Here is a 20,446-nt window from a genome sequence, read left to right as displayed (position 1 = left end):
AGAGTAAACTCATTTTTGATGAATTTAACTTTAATTTATTAGAAGTTTACTCACATCTGCAAAATTCCTTAACAGTAGATTAGTGTTTGACTGAAACATGGGTTTATGATATGAATATGCTATAAAATGGCTACCTCATCCCTTTCATTCCCCAACTCTTGCAAAAGGCTAGCTCTTTCTAACCTGAAACATAGTAGAAAAAATACTGGGACTTTAGGCAAGTTTACATGTCAAAAAACAATCAGAACAATAGTTTACTTATTTATAATTGTATTCCATGTTAGTCAGATTTGTTTCAAAAAGGCTAATTAAATTCTCCAATATTTGTAAATGTATTCATTTTTTCAATATTTTAAAATTATATTTGCAAGTATTTTTGTGTATGTACAAAGATTTCATATATTCTGAGACAATTTGATTATTTAAGTACAGGTTGATATATTTTAATATATTCTTTCTTATTGAAGTATAGTTGATGTACAATATTTCCAGTGTACAGAAAAGTGATTCAGTTATATATTTATATACACATATATATATATTCTTTTTCAGATTATTTTCCATTATAGGATATTACAGATATTGAATATAGTTCCCTGTGCTATACAGTAGGTCTTTGTTGTTTATTTTATATATAGTAGTGTGTATAGGTTAATCCTAAATTCCTAAATTGTCCCTTTCCGCCCTTTCCCCTTTGGAAACCGTAAGCTTGTTTTCTATGTCTGTGAGTCTATTCCTGTTTTGTAAATAAATTCATTTGCATCATTTTTTTAGATTCCACATATAACTGATATCACATGATATTTGTCTTTGTCTGGCTTACTTCATTTAGTATGATAATGTCTAGGTCCATCCATGTTGCTACAAATGGCATTATTTCATTCTTCTTTATGGCTGAGTAATATTCCATTATATATATATATGTACCACATCTTCTTTATCCATTCATCTGTTGATGGATGCTTAGGTTGCTTCCATGTCTTGGCTACTGTAAATAATGCTGCTATGAACATTGGAGTGAATGTATCTTTTCAAATTAGAGTTTTCATCTTTTCTGGATACATGCCCAGGACTGGGATTGCTGCATCATATGGTAAGTCTATTTTTAGTTTTTTAAGGAACTTCCATACTGTTCTCCATAGTGGCTGCACCAATTTACATTCCCACCAACAGTGCAAGAGGGTTCCCTTTTCTCCACACCCTCTCCAGCATTTATTATTTGTAGACTTTTTGATGATGGCCATTCTTACTGGTGTGAAGTGGCACCTCACTGTTGTTTTGATTTGCATTTCTCTAATAATTAGCGATGTTGAGCATTCTTCCATGTGCCTCTTGGTCATCTGTATGTCTTCTTTGTAGAAATGTCTGTTTAGCTCTTCTGCCCATTTTTTGATTGGGTTGTTTGTTTTTTTGATATTGAGTTGTATGAGCTATTTGTATATTTTGAAAATTAATCTTTTGTCAGTTGCATCATTTGCAAATATTTTCTCCCATTCTGTACATTGTCTTTTTGTTTTGTTTAAGGTTTCCTTTGCTGTGCAAAAGCTTTTAAGTTTAATTAGGTCCCATTTGTTTATTTTTGCTTTTGTTTCCATTATTCTAGGAGACAGACCCCAAAAAAATATTGCTGTGATTTATGTCAGAGTGTTCTGCTTATGTTTTCCTCTAGGAGTTTTTAAGGATATATTTTAATATATTCTTGTTGGTTTTAATTTTTTTTGTATATTTGTTTCTTGATGTCTTACAATCTTGATATTGGTCCTCCTTCTACTCCCTATCTACTAGTACCAACCAAGACTAGATTTTGTAATGTGGTTCTAGCTTCTTGCTCATTAGAGACACTGCAAGCACCACATACGTATTGGCTTGGCCAAAAAGTGCCTTCAGTTTTTAAGTAAAAATAAAAGACACATTTTTATTTTCACCAAGAACTTTATTGAGCAATGTATTCACCCTTTTGTTCCACTACTTTCTGCCATTTTTCAGGCAACTTCATAATTCATCTTCCCAAAACCTTTTATCTTTATGAGCAAAGAACTGTTCCAGGTGTCTTTTACAGTCTTCCAGGGAATTGAAATTTTTTCCATTATGAGAATTTTGTAAAGACCGAAATAAATGGCAATCCAAAGGTGCAATGTCTGGTGAATATGGTGGATGAATCAGAACTTTCCAGCCAAGCTGTAACAGTTTTTGCCTGGTCATCAAAGAAACATGTAGTCTTGCATTATCCTGATGGAAGATTATACGTTTTCTGTTGACTAATTCTGGACGTTTTTCTTTGAGTGCTGCTTTCAGTTGGTCTAATTGGGAGCAGTACTTGGAATTAATCATTTGGTTTTCTGGAAGGAGCTCATAATAGAGAACTCCCTTCCAATCCCACCATATACACAACACCACCTTCTTTGGATGAGGACCGGCCTTTGGTGTGGTTGGTGGTGTTCATTCCTCTTGCCCCACGACCTCTTCCATTCCACATTGTTGTACAGCCCCCACTTTTCATCGCCTGTCACAATTTGTTTTAAAAATGCAATATTTTCATTACATTTAAGTAGAGAATCACATGCAGAAATACAGTCAAGAAGGTTTTTATCACTTAACTTATGTGAAACTCAAACATCAAAGTGATGAAAATAACCAAGCTGGTGCAAATGATTTTCAATATTTGATTTGGATATTTTGAGTATGTCAGCTGTCTCCCGTGTGGTATAACATTGATTGTTCTCAGTTAATGTCTCGATTTGATTGCTATCAACTTCAATTGGTCTACCCAACCATGGAGCATCATCCAGTGAGAAATCTCTAGCATGAAACTTCACAAACCACTTTTGACAAGTTTGATCAGTCACAGCACCTTCTCCATACACTGCACAAATCTTTTTTTGCATTTCAGTTCCGTTTTTACCTTGCTTGAAATACTAAAGCATAGTATGCTGAAAATGTTGCTTTTTTCCTTCCATCTTCAATATTAAAATGGCTACACAAAAATTCACCAATTTTGATGTCTTTTTTTAAATGCATGCTGATATGACAGCTGTCACATACAATCTAATAAAATTGTTTTGAATGAAGTTAAAGACAACTAAGTGCTACTAGAGCCATCTTACAGAAAAAAATGAGCAAACCTTTGGCCAACCCAATAGAAACTGGACAATAGAGCAGCTGGGTCAGTTCCTGATTCAAGGAAGTGTGTAATTTTCTCTGGCTTTTATAGGTACCTGGCTTTGTGTATCTGAAATTGCAGGTCATAATTGGTTCCATTAGATCATCTATCAAGAATAAGGAGAAGGGCAACCCACAGCCTTGATTTCAAGCAGTGATCTTAGCTTTGGTCCCCCATTTCATATGGAAAAGTTAGTCCACATCACCAACAGTCCAGTTTCTAGATAGTAGTCCCTGGCCACAATTGTTTTCCTCCTTTTGAATATGTGTCCAAAAAGGTATTTATTTTTGTTTTGGAGTACAGATATGTCTTTTTTTTAACATTGACATTTTATGTTTATTTATCATTGCAGTGTGTTATGAGCACCAGTTCAGTGATAAAGTTCAAAGTATGAATTTTCAATTACAGTCTTCAGTTGTATTGAACACATTTTGCATTACTGCCAATTTTTCTTCTTTTGATTTCAACCAGATAAATTCTAAATCTATTTTTTAAGTGATAACTGATATATTTACAACATACATTCCTAGTTTATATTTTCTTTTTCCAACAAATTCTCAAGCTACTCATTATTTTTATCCTGCTCAAAAACAGACCAGAATCATTTATCATTTAGCTATCCTCAAATCAGCTATTATTGTTTTGTTTCATAGTCATAACTTATTTAGATTTACCCACATGTTTTTTTTCCTTATTTTCTTTTTCCCTGCACAGCATTCATTTTTGCATTTCTGAATTTCCATTTAGGTTCAATTTTCTTCTTGACTTAAATCAAATAAAAATGCACTATTGAAAAAGCAGCTGAAAATTTTATGCGGAGATGTGGGCGCTAGGAATGTTGGATTCAGCACCTCAGACAAACCCCAGATTCTATTTTGCTCCATCTTTGCTCCTCACTGTAGGCTCTCATTTTGTACTCAGGTACTCCATTTGTGCTGTAAAGACAGATTTCAGTAATACCAGGGTCATTTCTGCCCCATAGAAACCCCAGCAAGAAAGAGTCTTACAAATGTCTTAGGCTACACTCTCATTGCACGAGTTTGTCTGTGTGCCTATTCCTGATCCAGTCACTGGGGTAGGGAAAATAATACATCAAAGTGAAGCCAACACCATTAAAACCATATTTCTTGAGAATAGTTTATGCATTGTTGCTTTCTTTTTTCATAAGGAGCCACGGATAGATGTTGAAGGGCAAACACAGCAGCCATCAATTACATTTAGTCATATAACTAAAATCTATGAACAGCTTGAAAGTTATTCTATCCGAATTAATACGTATCTTCTGAGTATCAACAACAATTTATATACACATGTATACAAACCTCCAACTTTTACAGAACCCTGTCCAAAAATTTTTATATTGGAATTGAAGGTTCTATAAGACATAGTTGGTGGTTACATTTGTTTATTTATTTTTGGAAATGTAGAAACTGAGGGGCCTAGAGAAATTAATAAATTAAAAAATGAAACTAATTAGTGAGGAATCATGCTTTTGGATTCCGGTCTTCTGATTCTAAAACCATGTTATTCACAGATTAGTATTTTATTCATGTTCACCTGTTTCTCTCTCTCTCTCTCTCTTTCCCTCATAGATTATTCTCTGACATAGAATAAAGGAATAGATTTAGAATCTTTCAAATGATAATAAATTTAAATATGTATGACATATTTCATTTATTTATTTATGCAATATATCAAATGCTAAACTATACTTTCAAATGTATATTTCATTAAAACATAGTCCATATAATTCTTCTTATGTGTACATTCACATAGTTAAACCAATCAAGATTTTGCAAGGATATACCTACATAAAATATGAGTGTGTGTGCATTTGTACACCCAATATGTTTTAACTCTCAGTTATAATTATTTCTTTAAAAAATTGTATTAACTAATAAGTCATAGGAAGACTAGAATAAACATTTCTAGGGAGTGGTAAACTTGGGGTCTGGGGCAGAAAGTTATAAGAAAAAAATGTAAAGGATAGAGCAGATCAGTAGCTATATGGGGAAGAACTCTTGCAACAGATACTAAAATGGAAACTTTATCTGAGAGAAAGGTTATTTAAATTTATGAACAACAGCATCTCAGAGAGCCACGATATGAACAATTAAAAATAAATAAGTTAATTTTAATATTGCTTAATAGTTCTTATTGATCTTCCAGAGCTTTTGGCGACAATACATCAAGAATCAATTTAGGATCCAGTTGAAAACAAAGTTTATAATCCTCATGTAATGGATTTTGATGCCTCAGGCAATACAGTGATGTAAAAATGATTAAAAAGTGCTGCTTTCCTGTGTAATCAATAAAACTTCTCTCTAAAATAGGTTAGGTTAAAAATACTTGACTGTGGGACTTCCCTGGTGGTGCAGTGGTTAAGAATCTGCCTGCCAATGCAGGGGACACGGGTTCTAGCCCTGGTCCGGGAAGATCCCACAAGCCGCGGAGCAACTAAGCCCGTGTGCCAAAACTACTGAGCCTGCGTGCCACAACTACTGAAGCCCGCGCACCTAGAGCTGGTGCTCCACAACACGAGAAGCCACCACAAGGAGAAGCCCGCGCACCGCAACGGAGAGGAGCCCCCGTAGCCCTCGCTCGCCACAACTAGAGAAAGCCCGCACGCAGCAACGAAGACCCAACGCAGCCAAAAATAAATTAATTAATTAATTAATTTAAAAAACATACTTGACTGTGCTGTATTTGTAGAATTCCAACTAAACCGTTTATTATTATTTTATATACAGGTTCATTTGACATCACATCCTCTAGCTTATTACACTGATGTCACCCAATCCAATCAAAAGGTCATCCATCAGTAATAGATCAAACCAAACTATATATCAAAACCCTACTAGCAGCATAACAAAAAGTGTTGGGAAAATGACTGGAAAACATGCATATAGGTATATTTCAGATAGTAACAACATTCTATAATGATTTATTTTTAAATAGGTAGGTGAACCAACTATTGAAATGAGGTAAATAAGAGAATAAAAATCCCTATCATCTATATTATTTAAAAGCAATTCCTTTCAAATACTATAATATTAAATTCTAGTTTTTTGGTTTTTTTTTCAGAGAATGGACAAAACTAACTTTTGGCATTCATTATTAATTCCCTTTAAGTATTTATGAATCATATATACACAAATTTACACATTATATAATGAAACTTTCTGAACTCTTTCATGGTTTTTAAATTTATATTCAGTTTTTGTCACCATTTAAAAATTGTGGTAATGTGATTTATGTTATAGTTTGATTATATACAAGTGCATATAGATCTCAAGTTGCATGCCAGCTCTCTACTTAAAAATGTTCTTATCTTCAAGGAAATTTTATGATTTATATAGCAAAACAAACTTGGAGGTGAACTTTCATACATATAAAGTTTCTATGAAACTATTGCCTTTGGTGAATTTTCACCTTATATAATGAATTTAATAAGAAATGCATATATGCTCTAGGAATACGCCAGTCATAATACTCACTTTGTCTTGTAAGTCATAATACTCACTATATCTCATTCAAATAAATAATATCTCAATCTTTTAGACATTTGAGCCTCATCACTTAACTCTTTTTCTATTGTTTTTAATTATAAATACTAAAATAAACAGTGTTAAATAATTACTACATTATTTTCATGGTGTGCTGTGTATGTATGAGTCTGAATATGTGTTGCTGGAATTTAATGCAATTTTAGTCATGTTTCTGAAATAGATTAATAAATATTAACTACTAAGTGAATGAATATATGAGCAGCTGTTCGGTATGTACTGGGGGGATTATTACATAATATTTCCATAATTATTAAAGAGAAATAGAGAAAATACCTCTTTTGAATTACTATAATAACTTTACTGATTGCTTTAGATTTGCTATGATAAATGTGAATTAATTATTGAGTTCTCACTATACTAAGAACTTTACAGAATTATAACATTTAACACTCACAACAATACTGTATTAGGTGCTACTGTCCCCATTTTATAGATGAAGAAATTGAGGCACAGAGAATAAGCAAACTGTCCAAGAAAACACAGCTAGTAAATAGTCAAACCCAGGATGCACACCTGGGCAGACTGATTGTGGCATTTGTGATCTTAAGAACCCAACTGCCTCATGCTATACAGAAGACCACAAAAGACATGAAGAAATGAGCTAGACTCAGAATCCTAAGTCAGGAAGACTAATCAAGTTTCATAAGGTAGAAGCAACATCCAATTGGCTGTATGACACACCTGTGGCCCTCTGTTGCTGCACTGAAACATTTCCTAATTCAGGTTCTTTCTTTCTACTTTTCCTTCACCCTTATACCCCTTCCATTTTCTAATGCTTTCAAAGTGTGATGGCTTCTGACTCTCTATGTGGCTATAGGGAGTGTGAAGCTCATCTTTATGCTTTTTCAATTAGTATAAGTTTTAACATGCAATTGAAAGTAACTGAGGTTAGCATGTTAGAAAATTTGAACTTTTAACAATTGCAAAGGGACTTTACATGTATATCAGTAAGAGTATTTCCTCTTGAATAAAGCAATCTGATTTCATGCATAAAATGCTTTAGCAACATCCCAATTACCCATCAGGATATTTGTTTATTTTTATTTTCATTTTGTTGTTCTAATTTAGAAAAGACCACACAATCAGTAATGATCTGAAATAAAGGTAATTTAGGATTATGATGAATACGAGGAATTAGTTCTCCCATCTTCACCCTTTTATTCATTTTGCCTTCTTATCCTGGAGAGGGTTAAAACTCCTATCAGAAGATGGGTTTCTGTTAATTAGATGCTCACTTGAGATTTGGAAGGTATAAATGACTTTGGCTTGGTTGTTTTTCTTGCAGCAAATACAATTGGGTGAAAAAACATTTTTTTTTCTGAGCAGGATTTCAGTGCCCAGTCTCTCACTTTGGGCGGTCATGAAGCAATTGCACTGGTGGCAGTGGAGGTCTCTTTCCTCCCTGCCTTCCTGATAGTACTGGAACCAGCAACTCCCCCTGCTGAAGCATCTCGCAGTCATTCTTGTAGACCTCCACTAAAGCCAACTCCTCTAGCCTTTCTAATAATAGCACAAGCACTTAAATTATTATTAAATTCCTTTTTACTTAAAATATTTTAAAAAGATTTTTTTTCTGCAGCAGAACCCTGATAACAGAAGAAGCAATGGCGAATGTTCACGCTGTTATGGAAAATGAAAACAAAATTTTTTATACCAAAACATATAAACATAGTGTTTGTTTTCCTGCTTGTATTAACAAAAATAATATAATTTACAAGACAACGTGTTCATTGGACAAAAAGACTTTACAGTTAGCATTTAAATATAAAACAAATATTTAGAAATAATTGCTGCAGTTGATTTAACAATCTGAAAATACCTGTTTAAATGGTTGGTTTTATTGGCTAGCAGAATTTCTTACAAATAAATAAACGGGTAATCTCTAAATTTATTTATTTTTTTTCAGTTCTCTTCCAACCCAATAGACGCATACCCACATTATACTGATACTTGTCAAACGACTGGTGAATCTTGAATCAAGAGGAAAATATATATGAGACTTAGGAGATGATGAAAATTAGATGTTAATATCCATATTAGATGGTAAGTTGACATACCCAGCCATTATACATATTTTAGGTAGAATTTATCTGCCTTGGTATCATCTACTCATTTCCTCCTCAAATGGCTGAATAATAGACTGAAACTAGTAAATGTGACCCAGCTTTTCAAGAAATGCAATCCTCTAATAAATCTTAAAATTTGCGAGAATCCAATTGTGTGTCCAATAAAATCTTTAGGTATAGATAGCTCATGTATTGGGATTTGCCTTTTTATACCTAAACATATAACTACATAATTGTAATATGATTTTTCATTTTTTAAAAAGCAGTATGGAGAAAACCTCTTTATATAAACAAGCAGGATTGAATACAAAAGTTTTGTTATCACAATGTCAATTTTTTAACTCTTCTAAGTTATTTGCTAAAAATTACAAAATGATCCTTTCTTAAAGATGATTCTTAATGATCTATCAGTTGAGAATGTAAATATTTATTTATGTCAAAATATTAAATGTGTTAAATCTGTGCTGACATTTTTCAAGCATGTTATTGATTCCAGAAATGAAACTTGTATGAACCCCGCCCACAAAGGGAGTTTAGTAAGGGAGACTAATGGCAAAGACAAGGAACAATATATACACACTTGGCGAAACAACAAAGGTCTCCAGAGATGTTTAGAAGTAGAATTCCTATGGTATTCTTTATCTTCAAGTTATAAGAAAGAGCCCCAAAATCATATTATAGAAATATGAAAAGGAATAAGTATCTATAGTATCAAAGGGAATCTGAAAATCAAAGAAATGAAAAACTTAAGTGAAAACTTATCAAGGCATAAATAATTTGCAATTGGCAGACGAAGAAACTCAGCTAACAAGAATAAGAAGGGACTTATATACATACTCATTGCTTGCATTGGAAATACTAACTAAAACAACAGTGGGTAGCTGTTTGTATTCAATAGATTGGCAAAGTTTAAAAGTTGGTAACACCAAATGTTGGTAATAATGTGGAGAAATAGAAATATTCACATACTGTCTTTATAACAATGATTTCCAAGCGTTAGGTTTGGGTCCAAATCACCAGGATAATTTTAAAATTTTAAAAATTGCTGACTTCTACATTTATCTCCTTATTTCGCTAATGGAAATCAGGAATCTCAAATTGTAAGTGACCACAAATAACTTATATGACCATGGAGGACTGAAAATCATTAACTGTTTTTAACCACAGGTAAAAATATAGCCATATGTATATATAAATATATATATATATTAACCAATATATAAATATATAACAGAATTAGGCATGGAATAGATAAAATGAGACTAGAATAGAAAAATGAAATGCTATATATGCATAATTTTTAACAAGTAGAAAGAAACTGGAATACAAAAGAGAGAGTAATGCCTCATAATGTTCACCAATTTTTTTTTTTTTTAATAAATTTATTTATTTATTTATTTATTTTTGGCTGTGTTGGCTCTTTGTTTCTGTGCGAGGGATTTCTCTAGTTGCGGCGAGCGGGGGCCACTCTTCATCGCGGTGCGCGGGCCTCTCACTGTCGCGGCCTCTCTTGTTGCGGAGCACAGGCTCCAGACGCGCAGGCTCAGTAGTCATGGCTCACGGGCCCAGCTGCTCCGCGGCATATGGGATCTTCCCAGACCAGGGCTCGAACCCGTGTCCCCTGCATTGGCAGGCAGATTCTCAACCACTGCACCACCAGGGAAGCCCCTCACCAATTTTTTATTAACTTTCTCAGTCACTATTCTCCTCCTATTTTCTAATTCTGAGTTATGTAAATCTACTTTCTAGTCAGTATGACATTTGCCTTTAGTCATATACATCTTCAAAATATTTCATCCATTATAATATTCAAAAAGTCTAATAATTTTATTTAAATATGTATATTTCCATTCATAGTATTTAATATTATTTACAACAATGTGTCTGAAATCACATCATTGCTCTTTCTCTATATATTATTTACTTCCTCCAAACACAGTAAATTCTTTAAGACAATAAAACTATTTCTGCAGAATAAAGATAAAAATGATGGAACTCTAGCTCTTCAAAATAGAAGTTCTTGATATGTCCTTTCTCTGACATCCCACTATCTTGATAGTGTGAAGCCAATTTCAGTTCTAGCTGACTAAAGAAAGGGTTTTCTTTTTCTTTATTTTTATTGAGGCTTTAGATATAAAAGACATTTTATTTCCAAATTTTCACAGTTCTTTCAAGCATTTCACTGAATATATTCTTTTGAATTCTACTTTATGTAGTAATATGTTCATTTTTTCTGTTGAAAGAAGAAATTTTGGCATTTAAAAAAAGTCTACTTCTGGTAAAATGTTCCAATAACAGACATGTTTAGATATATTATTTAACTGTATTACTGTGCCAGCAGGGAGTCCTAATATGCTTACAGAAGATAAAAGTCAAGGAGGACACAGAAATAAATCTTAACAACTAAACTGTCTTCTAGCAGCCTTGATGTTTTTTTGAAATTGTTTGTAAGACTTATATGTGCCTTAGACACTGTGCTTTTACAGAAAGTATAATCAATAAACAGGGTTTCCCTGGTGGTGCAGTGGTTAAGAATCCGCCTGCCAATGCAGGGGACACGGGTTTGAGCCCTGGTCCAGGAAGATCCCACATGCCGTGGAGCAACTAAGCCTGTGCACCACAACTACTGAGCTTACGCTCTAGAGCCCACAAGCCACAACTACTGAGCCCACATGCCACACCTACTGAAGCCCACGCGCCTAGAGCTCGTGCTCCACAACCAGAGAAGCCGCCACAACAAGAAGCTCGGGCACCACAGCAAAGAGTAGCCCCGACTCACTGCAACTAGAGAAAGCCCATGAACAGCAACAAAGACCCAATTCAGCCAAAAATAAATAAATAAAATAAATAAATTTTATTTAAAAAAAGAAAAGAAAATATAATCAATAAATAACTCAAAAAGTTTGCAACTCAACTGACTTTGCTCCCTGTTTTCTTGCCCTTGTTCTTCATTGAATTTCTTGAGCTACCATATACTTTCCACTCCCCACCCACGTTCCTTATATGACCAGTTTGAGGGCTATTTGTTGTTGTTTTTGTTGTTGAAGAAGAAAACTGGTTGGGATTGTAGTGGGACCAGAAAAGTTGTAGGACTGTGGATGGTACAGTGGGCTTAAACTCAGACACAGGTTTTGATTTTGCTGTTTAATATCGATGTGACATTAACAAACACTGCTTTTCAGAACTCCAGTTTTCTTATCTGCATAGAAAAGTTAACATATAAATCAAAGATGTTTTGTATATATAAAATGAAATAACGTATTATATAAACTCTGAAGTATTGATACTATTCAAATATAAAGTATTAGGAAAATCACACAGGTTCTCAAGCCAGAAACCTATAAGTCAGCAGCTATGAGTATTCATTTTCAGTCAGCACCCACTTCAGTCCATCTAGGAGTCCTTATTCCATACCAGCAACTCCCACTCCCAATTGCTCTCAAACCACACACATGCCTCTCTCTCTCCACCATTCTCATTTCATGTCATAACTGGTACTTGGACTGTTACAACAGCCTCCAAACAGGCTTCTGCTTCTAATCTTAAAATATTCTCCACACAAAAGCCGGAATGATCTTTGGAAACATAGGTCATGTCATTTCATGAATTTGTTTGAAATTGTTTCATGTTGGAACAAGATTCCAACAGTTTATTTACTGCGTCCTTCATAGCCCGTTTTGATCTTGCACTAGCCAAGACTTTCAGCCTCATATTGAGCTCTTTTCCCCTTGCTCACTAGCTTCCAGCCACACTCTGTTTCCCTTAAACGAACAGTATTAAAAAGGAATTATAGTGCATAAAATAGGCACTCAATAAATATTCTTAAATAAACAGATACAATATTCTTGGATTTGAATGGCAAAGGATACATAGTAAAATGCTAAAGAGAAAATATTAGCCCTGATTAATCATGTCATATGTGCAACTCACATTAATTTTTTCATGTTGGTAATTTCACTTCAAAAGTAATTTTCTACACACAAAAATAAACTCAAAATGGCTTAAAGACTTGAATATAAGACATGACACCATAAAACTCCTAGAAGAGAACAAAGGCAAAACATTCTCTGACATAAATAGTACAATGTTTTTTTAGGTCAGTTTCCGAAGGCAATAGAAATAAAAGCAAAAATAAACAAATTGGACCTAATCAAACTTATAAGCTTTTGCATAGCAAGGGAAACCATAAATAAAATGAAAAGACAACCTATGGAATGGGAGAAAATATTTGCAAATGATGTGACCAACAGGGCTTAATTTCTAAAATATACAAACAGCTCATACAACTCAATAACAAAAAAACAAACAATCCAATGAAAAAATGGGTAGAAGACCTAAATAAACATTTCTCCAAAGAAAACATACAGATGGCCAATAGGCACATGAAAAGATGAAGCCAGATTAAAAGCATGTTAGACCATTTTTTCTATCCTTAATGTCCCTTGATCTTCCATAGTTTTTATTTCTTTGACTCTCTGAGATATATTCTTTACACAGATTTAACTTCATGTTAATTAACTCCTTCTTTAGCTGCATAAAGTTTGCTTTAGATATCATCTAATATTTTTTAACTATAAATGTTTATATATTTAAATTTAAAAGCTCTTTTTGATACTTCCCAAAACTGCCTGGTCAATTTTGATAATCTCCTGCTCTTTAGTCATACATTTTATGTTCTTATAATTTTTTAACAAATAAAATATTAATATTGTATGTATTATATACTATAATTGTAATGTTAAGTACTTTTTTAACTGCTGTTGTTTGCTCATGGTAGATCATTTCTCCTGTGTTTCTTGTTATGAGCGAATGATCTTTGGAAGTATATGTATGGAAATTCCTTGAGGGCTAGATTTAGAGCACATTCATCCAGGAACTTGTTTTGAGCTTATTTTTGATAGGTGTCTGAGGATACCCATTCATGCTTAGTGTGCGCTAAGATTCTATGACTCAGTTCCACACTCACAGAAGGGCAGAGTTGTGGTAGGAATCTCAAGGGATACATTTGTTTATTTCTGCTCAATCTAGAACTAAAGTTAAGGCAAGAAATTAGGCCACTATATTTTTGTTTCTTTTTTATCCACTGAAACTGCACAACTTCTTTGGTCCTAGCTTTATTCTGGTGTCTGTAATTTCACTTTCCACTTGCATGGAAACATTCTCCACATCAACCACACATATTTTTGTTTTCTGTCACCAATATGAACAAGTGCATGCATTGTCCAATAAATATCACATCCAGCCCACTAGAATGGACTGATGACTACAAGTTAGAGTCTGACTTCAGCAGATATTTACTTCTGCGAGTATATCATTAGTAATTTCTGGCATCTGATGATTTCCCCCATTTTCCCAGTCCTCAATGATTTGTGTTTTTTGGTTGTTCTGAGCTAGTAGTATGTATCTCCAGCATCCTATGGTGGAACATTCCTATGTCATTATTAGTTGGATAAAGCCAGATAGTTATTTCAAAGGCTTTTAAGGAGAAACTTACATTAGAAAGGTAGATTATAAAAGAAAAATACACGCTCTATAACTCTAGTAGCTGTCATATATAGAGAAGTAAGTACAGATGTAAATATAGAGATGGAGATACACAAACACAGCTTTCACCACTTTGTCTCTCGATTTCTTTTTTCTCTGTATCAGTGTAAACATTAAATGTTATCAATGAAAATTTATTGTTTTTAAATAAAACAGAATAGAATATCCCACTGTATTTGTTCTGCTTATTTTCCTTAAATACATTTTCTTCTTTGATATGTCCATAATGTTTGTGATGACTTTCAATTAAAATACTGTATTATCTTCACTGCCTCCAGAGATAATTTTTTCATGTTAATTTCATTAACTTCCTCTCTATTTCAAGTTCCCTTCATACATATATGCATACATATAAATAAACACATATATTTTATGCATACAAACATATATATTCATAAACATGCATGTTTATGAATGTATATATATACATAAATATGTGTGCATTTAAATAAATATAGAGTTTGGTGCAATGCAAAACAATTCATATGAGTAAAATCAATTAGACTTAAAAAGCAATTTATTTTAATTTGTATACTCTAAACTGTAATGAATATATATGCATTTTTTTGTATAAATGTATCATGTAAATTGTTCCAAATATATTACCTTCATTAATGTGTTAAATAAACTTTACCACTTAACATAAACTTCTAAAAATATATTCTATGCTAAATATCCTGTTGGTTAATAAATGTTTCTCGAAATTTTCACCTTTTAGCTTTTAAAAACAAACAGTCCTATTTCAAACATATTTCAAATTAACTTTCTTAGTAAGAACTTTTTAAAAATAGGCTTTCACACCAGTAGCATAAATGGGAGCAAGCTTATAGGGTAGTTAACTTTAATCTTGCTCCAGCTAGAAGGATTCTTTAAGAGTAGTATGATATATTGATATTACTGTCTGATTCCATATGGCTTTTCATGAAAATGATATGCCTGTAGTAAAACATGTCCTTTTGCCTTCAGAAAGTGAGACATCAAAGGAAGACACTATTTGCATACAAATGCGTGGCAACTTTCATAAATGAAAAATTTATGAATTCAGCTAAAATGAAAATGCTTCTTGAAAAGTATATTCTGTAGCTGTCTCAGAAAGTCAGAGTAAATTTGACTTAGCTTTAGAGACTATAGGTATGAAACAGTTGACAGTGTTGGCATGTGGCCTTCCTGTTCTCAAATCTCTATGACATCTGTTTGGCAAATGGCGGGGGGGAAGCAATTTCTGAAAATATTATGCCATATTATCCATGCTTTATTTATCATCTAAGACTGAACTTAATTTAATTGTTAAATTGAATAAATAAGATAAGTGAGCTTGTAAGGCTACAATCTGTTTAAAGAATTGTACTGAAAATATTTTAAGATGAAAAGAGAGATGAAAAATTAATATGGGGTAACATATCATGACATGTTACTTGGTAGATGACATAACATAACACAGTAGATAAGACCAAATTTACTGCTTCTGAGTAATGAAAGAGATGTCCTATGTTCTCTCCTAATCACTTCAATGAAGGAGTCAGTGTTTAGTTCTACCTTAAATTTTGAATCTATGACATCTATTAATTCAAAGATAATAAATTACAGTTAATTTCTCAACAACACTAAAGTTTAAATATTTAAGTTATAAAAAGTAGGGAAAAAGTCAAGGATAAGCAAATTTAATAAGGTACTCAGCAAACTCATCTGACAGTAAAAGTTTAATTTTTTTTAACCATACTTAGTTTGATCAACAGATTCACCTTGTGACCCTTGATACTGCCATTGCACAACCTCTGCTAATCTGTCATCTAATGGTTCATCTATAGATAATCTTTGTCTGAGTCAATTATTCCAAAAAAACTGCATGATGGTCAGGTATTTCTTTTGTTTCTATCACATTTTCTACATTTATTCAATGGAAAACTACTATAAAGAAGAACTTTTCATCATCAAAGCTGAAATGCAATTTACAGAGGAAACGGTGGATAAAATTAGATGTGGCCTAGTTTTCCCTCCTAAATAGCTAATCTTGAGAATAAAGTGTTCACACTCTAGTCAAATGGCTTAAAATGACATACTGTTGCTGTTGTGGTTTCCTCTTTTTATGTATAACTATCATTGTAAGCTCACAGTCTTTTATAAATGCAATGTGTTTCTATTCATTACATTCATGATTCTTTCTGTTGCTTAAGTGACTTACCTTTGGACCTCAATGTAGGTCTTTGCCCCCCTTGGCACAAGTCCATTAATGTTCATTAATTTCTGACATCTTCATTACTTTCTGGCAAAGAAGAGCCCCAGAATCTTCTTGCATATTTTTCCTCCTCAGACCTGGAATAGAATTTAGATACCAGAATTCAAATACTAGGTTTGTCTGTTGCTACTGGATTGGAATTACAGGTAGACAAATTCAGCTAGCAAAGCCAAAAAATAGTATTAAATATATATATGGTAGTATTCCCAACTGATACTAAATATTATAGAATTTTAAATGTTTTATTATAAAATTTTATCAGTTCTGTCACACTGCATATTTGGTTGCTAAAAAGATTAATTGAATATCTGTATTATTCTATGAAATGTATGCAGAGTTTTATAATATCATAATTCATAATATCAATATAACTTCACTAGTTAAACCACTGGATACAGTTTTAAGTTTTTATTGAAGATCTATTTATCTTCAGACTACATTCTTTTAAAAAGGTACAATCAACAATCACTATTTAAAATCATTAGAAAAATTATTTTTAATGTGGTTATATTACTATATTTTTTCAATTTTTAGGAATTGTATTTCCATTTTAATTTTATTTTTGTATATTTAAATCATCCATTGGCATCCATGGCATCCATAATGCCATTTGCAGCAACATAGATGGACCTAGAGATTATCATATTAAGTGAAGTAAGTCAGATAGAGAAAGACAAGTATCATATGATATCACTTATATGTGAAACCAAAAAAAATGATGCAAATGAACTTATTTACAAAACAGAAATAGACTCACAGACATAGAAAACAAATTTATGGTTACCAAAGGAGACTGCCGGGGTGGGGAGGGGAGAAATAAATTAGGAGTTGGGGATTAACATATATATACTGCTATATATAAAATAAGTAAACAACAAGGACCTACTGTATAGCACAGGGAACTATACTCAATACCTTGTAATAACCTGTAATGGAAAAAAAATCCTAAAAAGAATATATATATATGTATAATTAAAACATTATGCTGTACACTTGAAACTAACACAACATTGTAAATTAACTATACTTCAATAAAAAATAAATTAAATTAAATTTAAAAATATTAAAAAAAAATCATCCATAAATTTTCAAAGCCAAAACTATAAGGCAAGACATCTTTAAAAGTCTATGTATGTGATCTTTTTCATTCCTTTTTCTGGCTGCATAGTATGTCATTAAGTGGCTATGCCACAGCTTATTCAAACAGTCCTCACTTTTCATTTTCCTCAAAGATAAAATGGGACGATAATGCTGTTTATACCATGATGTTTGGGGGAGGATTCAGTGAGGAATATTTGTTAAGAATTTCACACACAGAAATTAGGCAACTTCTATATATGTTTATTGAATAAAAATGGTTTCAACTAATTCCGATCACTTTATATACTTATATGTAAGGTCTGACATTCAAAAATACAGAACCAATGTAAATAACATTTCTAAGTGATTTGTTTCCTAGCTATTTTGTGTATAGGAAGGAGATTGCTAAATGCAGATGGCACTGAATAAACTAAATGGGCAGAAGAATAAACTAAAATGCTAATCCATAAAAATACAAGAAGGCTAGAGAGTGTATTGAACTCTGTTACACTCTCTGCTCTATTAAGTTTATCATAATTTTCTGACAACAAGAATTGTAATAGGTTACTGAGTTTAGGGAGTATCATTCCAGAAAATCTGTGAATCTTTTTGAAATGATTTGATGTTGACTGGAAAAATATTAATAAACGTTCATCTTTTCTTCATCATTCTGGCTCCATTTATCACAAAGATACTGCTCCCTTACAAGTTTCATCCTCAATGTCAGTACACAGCAAATGTCAATCATCTACTGCATTTATACTCAGTGACCTACAGGAAATGGGCATAATTTGTAATAGGAGCATTTTAACGAATAAGGACATGAATGCAAAACAACTTCATGAATATGTATTTTACCAGGTAAGATTGTAGAATCCCCTTTCTTAAGCATTTTCAAGAATAGAAAAGTCAATTTAGGGTAATTTGAGAGAAAACCTCAGTGATGGTTCTTTGATGCTAATTCGTTAGTAAGGGAAAAAATTCTATTAATACTACTAATAAAATACTACTACTACACTATTAATGAAATAATAAAAAATAAGTATTAAACAATAGGGAACAGGACATGATGAAAGATCACAACAGATTATCAATTTAACATTTGTGAGAAAATCTACATAAAATACTTTTAAATAGGATTCCCTAGAAAAGTATTTAGACAAAAAGAAGCCATTTATTTTAACAAGGACCTTAACTGCCTCCTTAGAGACCACTGTGGATTAAATGAGTGTCTTTTGAATGGTTTCTTTATTATTGGTCTATCAAGGTTAATGTCCTGCGTGTTTCCACTTGCCATTATTGCTCTGCCATCTCATCAACAGCAGATCCCACACAGATCTCAGCTTCCCCACAGCCAAAGTGCAATAGCCCACATAGCTGTTCATCTGTTTCCTCTTCTTCCTACTGAGTTTGTTTCCCTGTCTGATGCCAAGAACATGAACTACCGGCACTCTGAAAAGACAGTAGTGAAATCTGCAGTATTAGCATTGTCTCTAAACAGAAGTGAATTCTCACTACGGTTGTATTTGGTCCTCCTGTACATGATAGAAGATCCTCCACATATAGATATTCCAAAACCTGAAGCTTCATTTATGGCAAAAAACGCCCCAGCTCACCTCCTTTACTTCTGTTTCCAAACATTTCCCCTGACACAGGAGATGAAAAGCAGTCAAAACTGACTAATTCATAGCCACAAGTTGTCATTTTTAAAGATTTGATTCAAATTTTCCATAATCACCAGAAAAAACAGAACACTGTCATACAGACAAAATCTAATTTTTATAATGACTAAATGCCTACCAATAATTTATACACATTTCTGACTCAATAGTGAAAAACTAAACAACCAGGGAGTGGCCAAGATGGCGGAGTAGGAAGACCCTGAGTTCAACTCCTCTCATGGGCATACCAAAATTACAACTATTTACAGAGAAACTATTGAGTGAGAAAAACCGTAAGGCTAGGAGAAAAGATCTTCTACAACTAAAGGTATAAAGAAAGAATCACAAGACTGGTAGGAGGGATGGAGATGCCACATAGTCCAGACCAACGTCCCTAGATACGCAACACACAAACGGGAGGATAATTACAATTGCAGATGTTTTCCCCAAGGAGTGAGTGGTCCGAGCCCCACATCTGTCTTTCCAGCCTGGGGGTCCTGCACTATCTGATGTCACTTATATGGGAAATCTAAAAATCAAAACCAGTGAAAATACATAACAAAAGAGAAACAGAGTCATACATACAGAGAACAAACAAGTGGCTGCCAGAGGGGATGGGGATGGGGAGAAGAAAGAAATAGGTAAGGGAAATTAAGAGGTAAAATCTTCCAGTTGCAAAGTAAATGAATCACAGGTATGAAATGTGTGGGGAATATAGTCGATAATTAATGTCTTTGTAGGGTGACGTATCTTAAGTAGACCTACCGTGGTGATGATTTTGAAATGTATAGAAAAACTCACTATGTTGTGTAACAGGAACTAACATAGTATTGTAGGTCAATTATACTTCAAAAACAAACAAACTCAGAGTTAAAGAGATTAGGTCTGTGGTAACCAGGGGCAGGGGTGGAGGGAGGGGGAACTGGATGAAGGCAGTCAAAAGTTACATACTTCCAATATAAGATAAATAAGTACCAGGGGTATAATGTATTAACATGATAAATATGGTTAACACTGATGTATGTTATATATGAATGTTGTTAAGAAAATAAATCCTAAGAGTTCTCATCACAAAAAAATTTTTGTTGTATTTCTTTAATTTTGTATCTATATGAGATAATGGATGTTCA

Source organism: Eubalaena glacialis, chromosome 5 (assembly GCF_028564815.1).
Source record: "Eubalaena glacialis isolate mEubGla1 chromosome 5, mEubGla1.1.hap2.+ XY, whole genome shotgun sequence".
Classification (NCBI taxonomy): domain Eukaryota; kingdom Metazoa; phylum Chordata; class Mammalia; order Artiodactyla; family Balaenidae; genus Eubalaena; species Eubalaena glacialis.
This window is presented reverse-complemented; position numbering follows the sequence as displayed.